Below are 15,610 nucleotides of genomic sequence, written 5' to 3' on the forward strand. Positions count from 1 at the left end.
GCACGTGATTCAGCCATTGTGCCAATTTCAAAGACCAAAAGACCAAAAGTCAAAGGAAGAATAATGGTGGACGTGAGGTGAGCCCTTTGTCGGTCATCAGTGACGTCCAGACAAAGGAAACTGGTCCATCGGGGTTATTACTTGGTGCTCTTTTGAGGATGTGCCGATTCTAAAAGATTATTTTGTTTAGGGCTGGACTTAATTATTGAGTTTGGGAGCTGTTATTTGTTGAATCATTTTTACACGTACCTGTTAATCATTTTGGGCCATTAAAATTTACAACACTGGTGTTTTAGCACTGTCGTAAGTAGATTTAGGTAATATTCAAATAAAAATTGAAAAATATGCACGTAAGCATTCACTGATCTACCCAAAAATTCAAAACATAATATCAGTTTTATGAAAAATAACACATCAAGAAAAAATATCTTCTTATATAACATTAAATAACATTTGTTTAATTAATATAAATATATCAACGAATACTTCCTCTTTTTTCACAACATATTGACCATTTTTCTCGAAATGTTCCCATTATTTTGTTTTTTGTTTTTCGTCATTTTATCAATACGATTTAGTGTTATGGTTATATGGGATTGGGCTAAATTGTTTGTGTAATGAAAATTAGATTTCAACATGATTATTTGATTCTATCCTTTGTTTTGTATTCGCGTGTTATTTATTTTATTTATTTATTAAGCGCAACAGGCCTTGTAGGCCTAGGGCTAAAATGTTTACATTTCTGATTACATAAATAATATAATAAATAACTTAGTATAACTTACTAACTTATAAAACTTGTAAATTTTATTTAAATGCACTTCAGTCTTTTTATACACTCCTTCACCACCTCTTTCCATCTCCTTCTGTCCAATGCTAGTTCTTTCCATCTCTCAATGTTACTTTTCTTCAAGTCTTCATATACACTGTCCTTCCATCTTTTCCTTGGCCTGCCTTTCCTCCTCTTTTGTATTGGTCTTCGTGAGAGTACCATTTTTGGCATTCGTTTACTTCCCATTCTCTCTATGTGCCCCAAGTATCGTATTCTCTGTGCTTTGATCGTCGTCGTAATCGTTGGCTCTTGATATAGTTCTTCCAATTCTTTATTGGTTCTTCTTCTCCACTGACCTTCTATTTTCACACCTCCATATATTGCTCTTTGCATTTTTCTCTCCCATCTTTCTAATAGGTCTGTTTCTGACTTTTTGAGCACCCATGTTTCACTTGCGTATGTTACTGTAGGTCTGATAACAGTCTTATAAATTCTTATTTTTGTTTTTCTTGATACGTATTTGGATTTCAATAATGTGCGTAATGCTCCATATTTTTTATTTCCTTTAGCTATTCTTGCCTTTATCTCCCCTTCTTCATGACCATTTTCATCTATTTTGGCTCCCAGGTAAATAATTTCTTTGGCTCTTTTGAACGAGTATGTTTTTTCTCCATCTATTTGTACTATGATGTTATTCTCTTTTTCTTTTTGGATTTCTCCCATTATCATATACTTTGTCTTTTCTTCATTTATATTAAGTCCGAATTTTTTGGCTTCCATTATTATGTTTTTCATTAACTTTTGTAGTTCTTTTTTGCTTGTTGCTAATAGCGTCAGATCATCTGCAAATGCTATGCATTGGTGGCCGTTTTTAAATATCGTTTCTTGCATGTTTATTCTGCTTTTCCTGATTATTCCTTCCAATGTTAGATTGAATGCCATTGTTGATAGTAGGTCTCCTTGTCGTAATCCTTCCTTGGTTTCAAACTTTTTGGATGTATACCCTTTCCAAGCTATTTCGTTTGTTGTGTTTTCCATCGTCATCTTTATCATCCTAACAATTTTACTTGGTATCCCCAGTTCTTTCATCAGTTCGTACATCTGCTGTCTATTTACTGTGTCGTAAGCCTGCTTAAAGTCTATGAACAAAGCATATAGTACTGTTTTATGTTCGTAACAGGTAGTCTGTATTTCTTTTAAGGCAATTATTTGGTCAGTCGTTGATCTGTTGTTTCTAAAACCTGCCTGGTATTCCCCCAGTATTTTTCCGAATAATGACTTAGCCTTTTTCTTATATCTTGTGCCAAGATTTTGTAAACTATTTCTAATAGTGCGATGCCTCTGTAGTTTTCGCATAGCATTCTATCACCTTTTTTATGTATAGGGCATATTCTTGCTATGGTCCACTCTTCTGGCATTTTTTCTACTTCCCATATTCTTTTAATCAGGTCATATATCTCTTTCTGTAGTCTTTTCCCTCCTGATTTTATCATTTCGGCCGATATTTCTGTTATTCCTGGGCTTTTGTTATTTTTCAAGCTCTTTATTTCGTTCTTTATTTCTTGTTCTGTGGGTATTTCTATTGCTATCTGATCATCTTCAATTTCATGGCTTGTTTCCTTTTGTACTTCGCTCTTATTTAGCAGTTCTGTGAAATAGTTTTGCCAGTTTTCCATTATTTTTTCCGGCTCATTTAGCAACATCCCTTTATCATCTCTCATATATGGGTTGTTTTTTTGATATCCTCTTTCCATTTTTTTTTGCTTCCTGGTAGAATGATCTTATTTCTTTTTTTTTAATTTTTCTTCTATTTCGTTCAGTTTGTTCTCATTGTATTTTCTCTTTTTGCTTCTACATTTTCTTTTCATGATTTTTCTCAATTCTCTGTATTCTTCTCTAGTGCTTTCTCGTCATTTGTGAGATTTTTGAGTCTTACTTTTCTTATTGCCTCTGCTACTTCTTGACATTCTTCATCATACCAATCTTTTGTTTTGTGTTTTCTTTTGGTTTTCGCTAGGATTGCTTTACTTGTGTTCAAGATTGCTTCTTTGATATTTTGCCATTGTTTGTCTGGGCTTGACGTTTCTTGTTCCCTGATTAGTCTGTTGGTTATTCCCTGTTCATACTTCTTCTGTGTGTTGTTATCTTTTAGTAGTCCTATGTTGAATTGTTTTCCAATTTTTTCCGTTGTTTTGTTGTTTCGCTTTATGTTATGCTCGATTTTGTATTCTGCTCTCACCAAGTAGTGGTCAGAGTTACAGTCCGCTCCTCTCATGCTCTTTACATTTATTACATTGTTTGCATGCTTCTTATCTATTAAAATATGGTCTATCTGATTTACTTGTCTTCTTATCAGGGGAAATCCACGTTCCTTTATATATATCTTTTCGGCGGAATTGTGTGCTTCTTATCACCATTTGCCTTTCTGTTGCAAAGCCTATTATTCTTTGGCCATTATCGTTCGACACCTCATGCTTACTATATTTCCCTATTAGGTGTTCGTATATATTCTCTCTTCCGAGTTTGGCGTTGCAGTCTCCCATTATTATTTTGATGTCAAACCCTGGTAATTTATCATATTCTCTTTCCAATTGCTCGTAGAATTCATCTTTTTCTTCTTCTGTGGCATCTTCAATCGGTGCGTGTACATTTATTATACTTATGTTTCGTTTGTCCCCTTTTAATCTTATTGTGCATAATCTATCTGATATTGGTTGGAATGCCATTACTCTTTCCTTCCATTTTCGCTGTATTATAAAACCTGTTCCTAACCTTCTGGTTTCTCCCCCGCTTTTAAAAAATACCACGTCTTCTATTTCTACTATTTCTGTCTCCAATTGTTTTGTCTCTTGTAAAGCTATTATTTCTACATTATATCTTTTAATTTCTCTAATTAATTCTTTGAGTTTTCCTGTTTCGTATGTGCCTCTTACATTCCATGTACCCAAGTTGACGTTTTCTTTTTGTTATCTTTACTTATTTCCTTGTCCATTGCCTGCGTCGTTTCCGTCTTATTTATCTCTGTTGCAAACTGTATCTTGTCATTTTTCGGCTTTTCTTTTTTATTGCTGTCTTGATTTGTTTTATTTCCATAGTTCGTAATCCTCTTCTTTGCATTTTCCGTCGTAATTTGTTTCCTTTCATTGCTATTGCTTAGTTTTCTGCTTTGGTCTCTACCACCAACGTTTGGTTCATTCCATCCCAGCGCCATATTTCATGATCGGCATATATTTTCTTATACCCTACTTTCACTTTTCTCCCTTCCTTTCTTAGTTCTTGCCATTTTTGTCTGACACGTTTCTGTACAATTCTATCGTTCTTTGATAGGTCATCGTTGATATAAACTGGACCTTCTTCTCGATTTCTCAATTTGATTTTGTTTCGCATGATTTTTCTTTTATCTTCTTCCTTTTCAAGCTCAACCAAACAAACTTTTTCTCCTAACTTCAGAGCCTTCTCTATTTGTACATCTACTTCTAATTCTGTCTGCATACAATTTTTCATTGCATGTTTTAGGATATCTGGGCCATTTGTATCTATGTTCAAACCCTGTATAATTATATTTTTCCGCCTTTTTTGATTTTCTAAACTTTCAAGCCGTTCTTCTATTTGATAAACTGCCTTCATTCGCGTGTTAACGAAAACTATTTTGTACTGTCTCGGATCTTAAAGATTTTGCCCATTATTCTTTTTAGTATTTTCATCTCTGTTGTTTCCATTATTCATTTTAATGATGTAAGCCTTGCTTTATAACCCTGATATACAGGGTGTCCAGAAACTCTACCGACAAACGAAGACAGGAGATTCCTCATATTATTTTAAGACATTTTAACCCAATTCACCTAGTCCGAAAATGCTTCCTAAGGGAGCTAGAGCTCTTTGAAGATGGCGTCTTGTAATTAGTTTTTCTTAAATACCTCCAGAACGCTTCTATTTAGAAAAACAAAAATTGGTACACATATTTATAGGTCTGGAACCCGCGTATGAAAAAAAAGTTAATTAATAGCAAGCTGAAAATTTGTTAATAGCTTAAGGGTGTCTAGTCGAATAAACTTTGATATGTGTGAACACTGGAACAGGGGCAGTTTTAATTGTGGAACAGCTTAAAAATTTGGAACGGTCACAGCACGAAAACGGCACATTTATTTTGTCCGACAGAACAGACTTAAACTATTCGAACAGAGATTAAACTCTCATGCAAAAATCAGACTGCTATTTATCACCAAATGGGCGTTTTAATGAGTGGAACATGTAGAATATGTCAAATGACAGGAATTATGACAGGTAATAAATAGCAGTCTGATTTTTTCATGAGAGTTTAATCTCTGTTCGGAGAGTTTAAGTCTGTTCTGTCGGACAAAATAAATGTGCCGTTTTCGTGCTGTGATCGTTCCAAATTTTTAACCTGTTCCACAATTAAAACTACCCCTGTTTCAGTGTTCCCATATATCAAAGTTTATTCGACTAGACACCCTTAAGCTATTAACAAATTTTCAGCTTGCTATTAATTAACTTTTTTTTCATACGCGGGATCCAGACCTATTATCTTTCAGAGATGCATCGATTTCATTCATCGTAAAATTCTAGTACCGGTCATAGGCGTCCGTTATGGGTAGGGCAACGGTTATTTTATCGCATAACTTTTTTATTTTTAACTTTTAAGCATTTTTGATACTGGATTATTATACTGTGAGATATTCTAGTACTAAAAGGTGCTCTTGATTTAAGTCCGTAGGACACACCGTTTTCTAGAAGAATCGATTTGAAAATTTTTCGTTTTTTAAATTTGATAAAAAAATGAAAAACATTTTCAAAAAAATCGGTGTATTTTACCAACTTATACCAAGAGTAACTTTTAGTACTAGAATACCTCATAATTTAATAATCTAAAGTCACAAATTCTTAAAAATTAAAGACAAAAAAGTTATGCGATAAAATAACTCTTGACCTACCCAAAACGGACGCATATGACCGGTACTAGAAATTCGCAATTAATGAAATCGATTCATCTCTGGAATATAAATAAACGTACCAATTTTCGTTTTTCTAACTGTTTTTTTTTTTAATTTTTTTTGGAAATTCAAGAAAAATTTTCAAATCGATTTTTCTAGAAAACGGGGTGTTCTACCGACTTAAATCAAGAGTACCTTGTAGTTCTAGGATACCTCATAATTTAATAATACAGTGTCAAAAATGCTTAAAAGTTAAAGACATAAAAGTTATGCGATAAAATAACCGTTGCCCTACCCAAAACGGACGCCTATGACCGGTACTAAAAGTTCACAATAAATGTAATAGATTTATCTCTGAAAGATAAATATGCGTACCAATTCTCATGTTTCTAAATAAAAGCGTTCTGGAGTTATTTAAGAAAAACTAATTACAAGACGCTATATTTAAAGAGCTCTAGCTCCCTTAGGAAGCATTTTCGGACTAGAAGAATTGGGTTAAAATGGGGAGAGATTAAATGTCCAGCAAACGACGGCAATGTTGCCAGATTACTTTTAGCGGGAATTTTAAAATTTTATAGCAGTTTGGTTTTAAATTTGACAGTTCTGTTTTCTCAAGTCAAAAATCTTAACCTTACTTTTACAAGTGATTAGGATTATTATTATTTTATTTACATGTAAATTGAAACAATAAATATTGAGCTGTGCCATAATTTCAAACTCATTATGTTGCAGTCTTTTCCAGTTGATAAAATTGCAATTCAAAAACTTTTAGGTAGGTACCTGTAACTTCCACATTATTATTTATTTTTTAAGTATTAAAGCTGATGTTGATATCAAAAATTTAGATTTCAAAGATAGTTTTATGTAGGTAGATACTAATAGAGTAATACTAGATAATAGATTAGATACAAAGTAAGCTGTAAGTAGTATAACTGCCCATGTAATCACCTGTTATGTTGTTTTTTTAGATTTGCACTGTATGGATGGCACAGGAAGAGTACAAGAACATGAAACATCTTATTATGAATGTATATGTATGTGATCCTCAAAAAATTATTTTACAAAACAAGATAGAGAAAGAGTTTTAAAATCCCAAGGATCCTGCAAAATGTTTATTTGGTGTACTAGTCGAATAATAGTATCTAAAAATATTGAAACTATTTTAAAACACATTACAGGCATGAGGATGACATAGAGCACTTACATAAATACCAAAATCAGATAAATATCTCTTCAAAGTTTATTTTGAGACTTTCTTCAAAAATGTAAGTAAAATATTTGCATATCGACGGCGGAAAGGCAGGACTTCAGGAGCGTCATTTCAAATTTTGTTTGGGGGGGGGCAAGCACTATATATACAATACATTATATATGAGGTTATGATGAATATTGATGTATTTTTTTGTAAATTTCAGTCATTTTTTAGGGCCAGGGGGGGGCAAATGCCCCCCCCTGGACGCCTAAATGACGCCCCTGCAGGACTTAGTAACTGAAAAAATTTTATAACATGAGTTACTTCAGTTTTCGCTTTAGAATAAGTGTATCAGCAGCTATTAAACAGCGATTACAGCTGGGAAAGTTTCCGGAAGGCTTCCAAAAGGCTTTCCCAGCTCTAAAAGCTGTTTAATAGGTGCTGATACACTTATTCTAAAGCGAAAACCGAAGTAACTCATTTTATACAAATTTTTCAGTTATGAGGTCCTGCCTTTCCGCCGTCGATATACACAATATAATTTAAAACAAGAATGTTACCACTAAACCACTTTTTAAATATTACTTATGAATATTTACTACAGTTTACAATTTCACACTAGTGTGTTTCATTCTCCTATACCTATATTTTACTTTTTTAGTAAACTTCAGACTGTTCAGGATAGCATAATAGCATAGGAGGCGAATTAAAAAGAATTAATTTACGTTACAAGAAAAGATATCACAAACATTAAACTCTCTTATGGCATTGATTTGAAAGATGGGTATATGTACAATGATCATGCAACCAGTGTTTATTTTTGGGTTGGATGCTTACAGACTCATGTCCAATATTATTTTACAAACAACATTGCATACTAATGGATATTCATTCTGAATTTATTAACATTTATGATTTTTGTCTTATTTTCCTTAATACTGTGCCAAAAGGAAATGTTAATTAAGTTTGGTAAATCCTTTATCGCAATCGATGGAACTCCTGGGCTCAATTCCTATGACTTTGAACTTATGACAGTATTAGTAAAAGATGAATTTGGGAATGGATTTTGTACTGCTTTCTTATTTTCAAATAGAAAAGATAACTACTTTAATTTACCAATTTTTTTTAAATACATGTCTGTGTTGGTATTATATGTATAGTCAAATGTTTTCATATCAGGCATAAGCGACACCTTTTACAATGCCTCGTCAAATGTAATGGGTATTGCTCCTAATAGACTGTTAAGTGCCTGGCACATAGATAGGGCATGGTAAGTAAATCTTAATAAAATATCTGATTCTGAAAAAAATCCTATTATGTATACAAGATGTATTAATGATGGTTTAGAGAGTATTAATAGCTTTTTGGGTAGACTTCTAAGTGATGCAGATACACACAATTTTAGTAAGTATTTCCAGTAGAACTACTGCAATAACATCCAACAATGGGCCTATTGTTATTGGGACCGTGCAAGTTCGGAAAAGCGACACCTATTTCTACGCTCTGAACTTTTATTCGCACTTTTAATTATATTGGCCAATCATATGGTCCTGGTTACTGGATAATTGTCAAGGCCATAGTCCAAAAAAAATAATAAGAAGAAAAAATAAGATTTAGGTTGTGTTATTCAAACGTAAACAATTGTATGTAGTAAATAAAATTAGCTATTAAAATGCAGTATTGCAAGCAAAATACAATTAATTAAATTTACCTTTATATAATAATTGCATATCATATCAATATTGTGAAGCAATATATAATTTTTCTTCTTAAATGACAATAGGTATGCAATGTACGTCAATTTGACAATTTCTCAGTTGACAATATGAATTATTTAAGAAAGTTGCAATATTTCTCCGCTATTCGCGCACGATCGTTTCGCGTATCCCTTCCAAGTACTTGCACACCGCGAATAGGAAGGGGTTGTGGAATTAATACCAATATGACCATTCAAAATTTTCATAAAATTTTGGATAAAAGGGTATCCATTAGTTGTTATCAGTTAAGTTTAAAACTTGGCACTCATGGAGAGCTATACCATAATATATAATAGGTATATCTCATAATATTACATCTCATATTGTTCACTACAGTCGTAATGAGTGAGCAATATGAGATATAACATATTATAGTATAAGTCTCTGTGCATGACCAGATTAACATGTTTGGTGCCCATCTCGAACAAGCTCCACTTGGCTGGTACCACATACTTAAATCATTTATTTAGTTACACAGTACTACTCACATAACTTATGTGTCGTCAGTACCTTCCGTAAAACCTTCGTGATGCTACCCATACACGTCATGGCCACTGAATGTGTTAAAGCTTGTTAATGTAGGAGAGTTATACTAAAATATATATCTTATATTATATTGCCTTAAATAGAAAAAATATCTTATTTAAATTGTATCCATGTAAGTTTTGATTTAATGAAATAAACCTTTTAATCAAAAAAGTGTTGTTTACTTGTGTACACCCAGCAATATCCTGATCATAGATAAATAATATAGTATTACCGGATCCTGATATGCAGACGCCAATAGGGCTTTTCATCGATTGTCATTTGTTTCGAGCTTCTGTTATGAGTCACATAATATTAATGTATCTACGTCATACGTCTTTGGTTTGTATCATTGGTATATACCAATAATGTACGACGTAGATATATTAATGTTATGTGACACATGACAGAAGCTCGAAACAAATGACTGTGAATGAAATGCCCTATTGAATAGGGCTTTTCATCGATTGTCATTTGTTTCAAGCTTCGGTCAAGTGTCACATAATATTAATATATCTACATCATACGTCTTTGGTTTGTATCATTGGCAATATCAATAACATATGACATAGATATATTAATATTATACAACACATGACAGAAGCTCGAAACAAATGACTGAGTGAAAAGCCCTATATCATGTAAATACAAGTCATAAAGATGTCTTTCTACGGTTAAAATTTCACAGCCTAAAGACATCATTTAAGCCATCACAAAATGACTGCAATAAGAAAATAGAATTTATTAATAACTCGCCTCGCCCCCAGGCAAAGTAAAGGAGCTAGGCCACTAAGAATGTTTTTTCAATATTTTTTATTTAGCGCTTAGCTATTTAGCCAGATACATGATGAGAATTAATACTATTATAATACATATTAATACTAATTCAAATTACTAGTAATTTTATTAATATTCTGAATAATTATGTAACCACTTAATACTAAAATAAAAAAGTGTCCATCTATACTATCCCAACACATTTTCACCTTTGAAGTCCTAAATTTCCATTCCCATTAAAAAATAATTTGTACTGTATAAGTATATTTCTTTTGAGCTTCATTTTTTTTCAAAATACTGCAACATGAGTTTTAAATTATGACACAGTACAATACTTGTTTCAATATTTACATGTAAATAAAATAATCCTAATTACTTGTAAAAGTAAGGTTATAAATTTAAGAATACAGAACTCTCTTTTAAAACCAAAGTGGCATTAGACTAATTTTAAAATTCCCGCTAAAAGGAAAAAGGTAAATCTGGCAACAGTGCCGTCGTTTGCTGGACATTTAATCTCTCCCGTTAAAATGTCTTAAATTTATCTGAGGAATCTCCTGTCTTCGTTTGTCGTTAGAGTTTCTGGACACCCTGTATAGACCTTTTCAAAGAAAAACTGGTGTAAGTTTTTACTGTATTACTTACTATATTACTGAAAATATCTACACCACTTTTCCTGATGTCCCTGGTGAAAAGAGGTCTATTTATCAAGGTTATAAAGCAAGACTTACGTTATTTCACAAAAATGACTTACACCACTTTGGCTTTAACACCCTCATATGTTGGACGGACATGTGCTAATATGGCTGAAGTACTGCGTAAAATAAGCAGCAATCAGCTCAAAGCCACAATAGTTTGTCCAGTTGTCCAGTTCCTACTGGACATGCGCCAGTCAAGAGACACCTGCATCCAGTAGGACTGCTTCTTGGAGACTTGAGCTGCACAGCAGAGAGCCTGAAAGAGTCAACCGTATCTTCATATCTTGCATGGGTGCGAGGTATTAGATCATAGGCGGCGAGACAACGAAGTGACTCCAAGAATATATGGTACCCGGCCACAGGACCTGTATAAGCTAATAGAGAATTCCAGAATGATGGAATGGATATCGTGAGAGGGTGGAAGATATACAATTAACCGATTGGCTGCAGTAGAATCGGTGTGTAATGGACGACTTCCAGGAAAAAAAATCTAGCAGTACGTACACTGTTCTGTAATCTTCTATGCTTTTGGTTAGTATAAAAAGGGAGTTTCTGGCCATTTTATTTTCAGTTATCTTTTCCATGGCTATCTTGAAAATTCTTGGTTTTTATTTTTGTTTTGATTTCGATTGTTGATGGTGCTCTTACTGACTTTTTGACCTCTTCTGTTGATGGTTTTTGTCTTTTTTTTATCCTAATTGGGATAGAAAAGTCTTCCTCTAGCTCTCGAGCTCTCCCATCCCTTTGGGTTTTTCTTGAATTTATTTGCTGTTCTTATTTTTCGACTTTTTCTTTCTTTTCAAGACTACTGTAAATCCAGATTCACTTTTTCCTCTACATTTTGTAAGGTGTCCATTTCACCTTTAGACTCTTTTACTTACTTAGTGTTTTCTTTCTCTGAGACACATTCTTTTTCGTTTCCGTTAAATAATAGTCTGTTTTGTATTAGTCTTTTATTTTCGTTGCTTAAAATATTGAAATTTGTTTTCTTTGATCATCTATATTTTCTTGTAATTTGTCCATTTGCTTCCTCATAACTCTCATGTTTTCCTCCATGGCAGCTATTGACTTTTCCATTTTACTTTCTTCTGTCTGTTTTTTCTTTTTTGCTTCACTCTCAGTATCGCTGATTTTCTTCCTTTTAGTTTTGGTCTGTTTTCTCTCTTCCTGGCCATACTCGAATCTTCTGTCTCTGAGAAAACTCTCGAGGGTAGACACGGCATATTGAAAATTTCAATATCACCCAAATTAAGTTTACAATCTATTTGATTTACCTCCAATTTCATTATACCTCCTATTTTTTTCTTTTGTTTTCGACAACGATGGTGTGAATTTATTGAAAATTAATCATAGTGCCTATGATTTGTTCACATAATTCCTTATCCTGAATTTCCGTCAAGTAATTGCCGATTGTATAGATAAATAAATTCTCTACACAATTTATGAGTAACCCTGTATAAATAAAGAATTCCTCATACGGCCAATGTTGGCCAAACTAAAATATAGAACCAGCACACGTGTTGGGTTGCGATAATTTTTTAAATCCTTCGATAAATTTGTTGTTTGGTTGGACGGAAGGCCTTTGCCATTTGTAACTTGACACTTTTAAAAGGCACAAGAGGCGGCAAGCGTGGGCACAACTTAGCCATTTCTGGTCTATAGAAAACCTGAAAACCACTCATGCGAATACCTCTGTTACATTTACATCGTTAACAGCTTTTGCAATTGACGAGATTTTTATTTTTTGCTTTTGCATCGACTACAATGAAATGTACTTCCTACTTAGAAGATGACTGGCGTTTTGTTATTCTTCAACCGGCGATATATAGGAGAATGGTATAATGACTGTGTTACCTGGGTTACTAAAATGTTAGCTTTTATGTAAAAAAAGAGGCGGAAGCTTGTGTGGGGGATCTATTTCGTGTCGGCTGTATCAAAACATACATATCCGGATATGACATGTATTATTTGTATGTACTGTTCCGTATTTGGATATATCATTTTTAAACCGAGATCAGTACCGCTTCTGAATTTACCTTCATCAATACCGTGTCAAATTTTATCTAACATACAGTAGAAGCTCTTTATGTTCCGTAACTACACCGAGAATACAGAAACCGAGAATATGGAATGGTAATATAAGTTATAGTCCTACAATCCTTATACTTATACGGTAACACCAGAGTTCAAATGCTTGGATTCTTGTTTGTGTTTCTGTTATTGTCCAGACTTCAACACCATAAAGCAACCTTTTCGAACGGTTTTCTGCGAATACCTTAAAAACTATGCATCTAACTAAAAAAATTGTATTAAACATTTTTGTAGGCTATAAAAAAAAACAAAGAGACACTGGCCTTCAGAAATCTTCTAGTTATCATACAAAAAGAGATATGGTAGGTGAAAATAGTTTGTTTTTTGGTACATTCTCAAAGACCTTTGAAACAAGCTATATTAAAGGTCCATTATATTAAAACTAAGCGAGATATGCTGCAAACAAAATTGATAACTAATGTATTTTAAGAAAAATGAGAGGTAATTTTAACCCCCATCCACCAAAATGTAAATGCATCGTTTTCCTTCCACAATACCTTTTATTATAGTGTTATTTCTATGTTCAAAAAGTTGGACGGATTTAAAATGAATGGTTTTTGAAAAAAAAAGATCAAATTATAGAGAGCATTTTTAAATTTTCCTAAAAATCTTCCTTTTTCTCCTTGTAACTTGAAAATGATAAGAGATACAATAATGAAAAATAAAAAGGAAGTTTTTATCTGAAAAAGCCCTACATTTTTGTGTGGTATCTTTTTTTTGTATCTCTTATCTTTTTCGAGTTACATGGAGGAAAAGGAAGAATTTTAAGAAAATTTAAAAATGCGCTCTGTAATTTGATCTTATTTTTTTCAAAAACCATTTATTTTAATCCAGCCAACTTTTTGAACATAGAAATAACACTATAATAAAAAGTATTGCAGAAGGAAAACGATGTATTTAAATTCTGATGGATGAAGGGGTAATATACTTCTCATTTCTTCTTAAAATACATTAGTCATCAACTTTTTTGCAGAATAGCTTGGTTTAAATGTAATCGACATTTAGTATTGCTCATTTTAAAGGTCTTTTCAAGCACTACAAAACCTATTAGTATCATTATATACCTAAAATCGACAGTTTCTCTGTTATTTCAAGTTGAATACACCGATTTGAGCATGCAGCAAAAAAATAAACTCTTCTTACCTATCATATCCCTCTTTGTATTTTAACTAGAAGATTTATGAAGGAACGAATCTCTTTATTTTTTTTATAACCTACAGAAATATTTTGTATAGTTTTTTTGTTAGATGCATAGTTTTTAAGGTATTTGCAAAAATCTGTCCGAAAAGGTGTCATTTTTCAATGAAAATGGACAATTTTCAACCACGAATAACTCAAAAAGTATTGAGTTTTCAAAAAATAATTATACAACAGTTTTTGCTTAAAATTAGGTTCTCTAACCTCTTCAGTGGCTATTTTAACCAAAACATTTTTCACCCCCTAGAAGGAGTGTGAACCACCCCCAAGATAAAAGCGCATATCGGCATATGGTAGACTTTGTTTCTTGAGCAATTCCCTACTTACTGTGATATCAAGTAAATCGATGTAGTAGGATGGAATTCGGAGCCAAATAACCTCATTGACTGCCCTATAAGGGCCTGGATTATTCCTTGGACCATAGGTTGAAGCAAAGCCAACGCCAATCAGGCATAGTTGTAATAAGGTCAATTTTATTTTTAATCAGTCCAAAGTATTTGTTATTAGCGTTGACAGGAATATATAATGCTTTTTATTTGGGTATATGTACATTTATTATGTACCGATGTATCGTTTCGATCCGCAAATAAAGAAATTTTAGACCGCGAACAAATAATATAGGCATTGGATCGCATTTTTCCAATCAACGAATAAAGGAGCTTTTACTGTAATAATGTTGCCACCTACAGTTGAGTCACTTACTGTCACTTGCTGTTGCGTTTAGTAAATTTCAATTTCCGACTTATCATCGACTTATTTCGTATGCTTTAAATGATGACGCACGGGTAAAGATTCCCGGACTCAACTGTATTTAAGTTATTTTAATATTTAGCTGTATTCTTAATTTTTGTAGGCAATGTCTACCTACTTAATTTTGTATTTTTTATGTATCTTTTAACTGTTCATAGTGTTCAGTCTTCTTATTAATTTAGTGTCATAAAGAATTAACACCCAATTATAAAAGTTAAGTGGCTGAATCCTGTTCGGGATGCGATATTCTTAAAAGCCTTTTTTTCTACAAAAACTTCCTTTCATTACTACTACTTACTAGGGGCAAATTTTTGAACCACTTAAAAATCTGCAGGAAATGGCCTCTTCTGTCCGGATATTAACCAACTATCTGAAGCCGAAAGCTAAACTCTGTAGTAGATAAGAAATACTTACAAGGTGAGAGAAATATTTGTAGATTTGTAAGTGTTAGTAGGTTTGTAAGATTTTAACAAATGTTTCAGTCTAAAGTCAGTCTTATAAGTTTGTTCAAATTACCTATATTTTGTTTCATTGTAAGTACAGTACATGCAAAACAGTGTATATTTCAAAAATCTGACGATTTGAGTGGGGCGTAAGGAAATGGGTGAGTCCCAAAGTTTCACAAGAAAAATGCGAATATTTCGCGAAATGAATGACAGATCGAAAAACTAAAAAATACGTGCTCAATATTTTTCAAAAATCTATCGAATGATACCAAACACGACTTCCCACGGAAAGAGCTGGGGGGTAAATTTAAAATTTTCGATGCGAATCCCGCGATATTTCGCGAAATAAACATCAGATCGAAAAACTGAAAAATACACTTATTCAGTATTTTTGAAAAATCTATCGAATGGCACCAAACACGACCCCCCACGGAGGTGGGGTGGGGGGTTACTTTA

General features: G+C 33.0%; 1 long non-coding RNA gene across 1 annotated transcript; it reads left to right on the forward strand.

Annotated features, from left to right (window-relative positions):
- The first annotated feature begins 6,260 nt into the window (after positions 1 to 6,260).
- On the forward strand, positions 6,261 to 8,688 carry LOC126879944 (uncharacterized). Its single transcript, XR_007696342.1, has 3 exons — positions 6,261 to 6,496; positions 6,693 to 6,989; positions 7,578 to 8,688. It is a non-coding gene; the product is annotated as an uncharacterized LOC126879944 (long non-coding RNA).
- Positions 8,689 to 15,610: the final 6,922 nt, after the last annotated feature.

This window comes from Diabrotica virgifera, chromosome 2, assembly GCF_917563875.1.
Source record: "Diabrotica virgifera virgifera chromosome 2, PGI_DIABVI_V3a".
Taxonomy (NCBI): Eukaryota; Metazoa; Arthropoda; class Insecta; order Coleoptera; family Chrysomelidae; genus Diabrotica; species Diabrotica virgifera.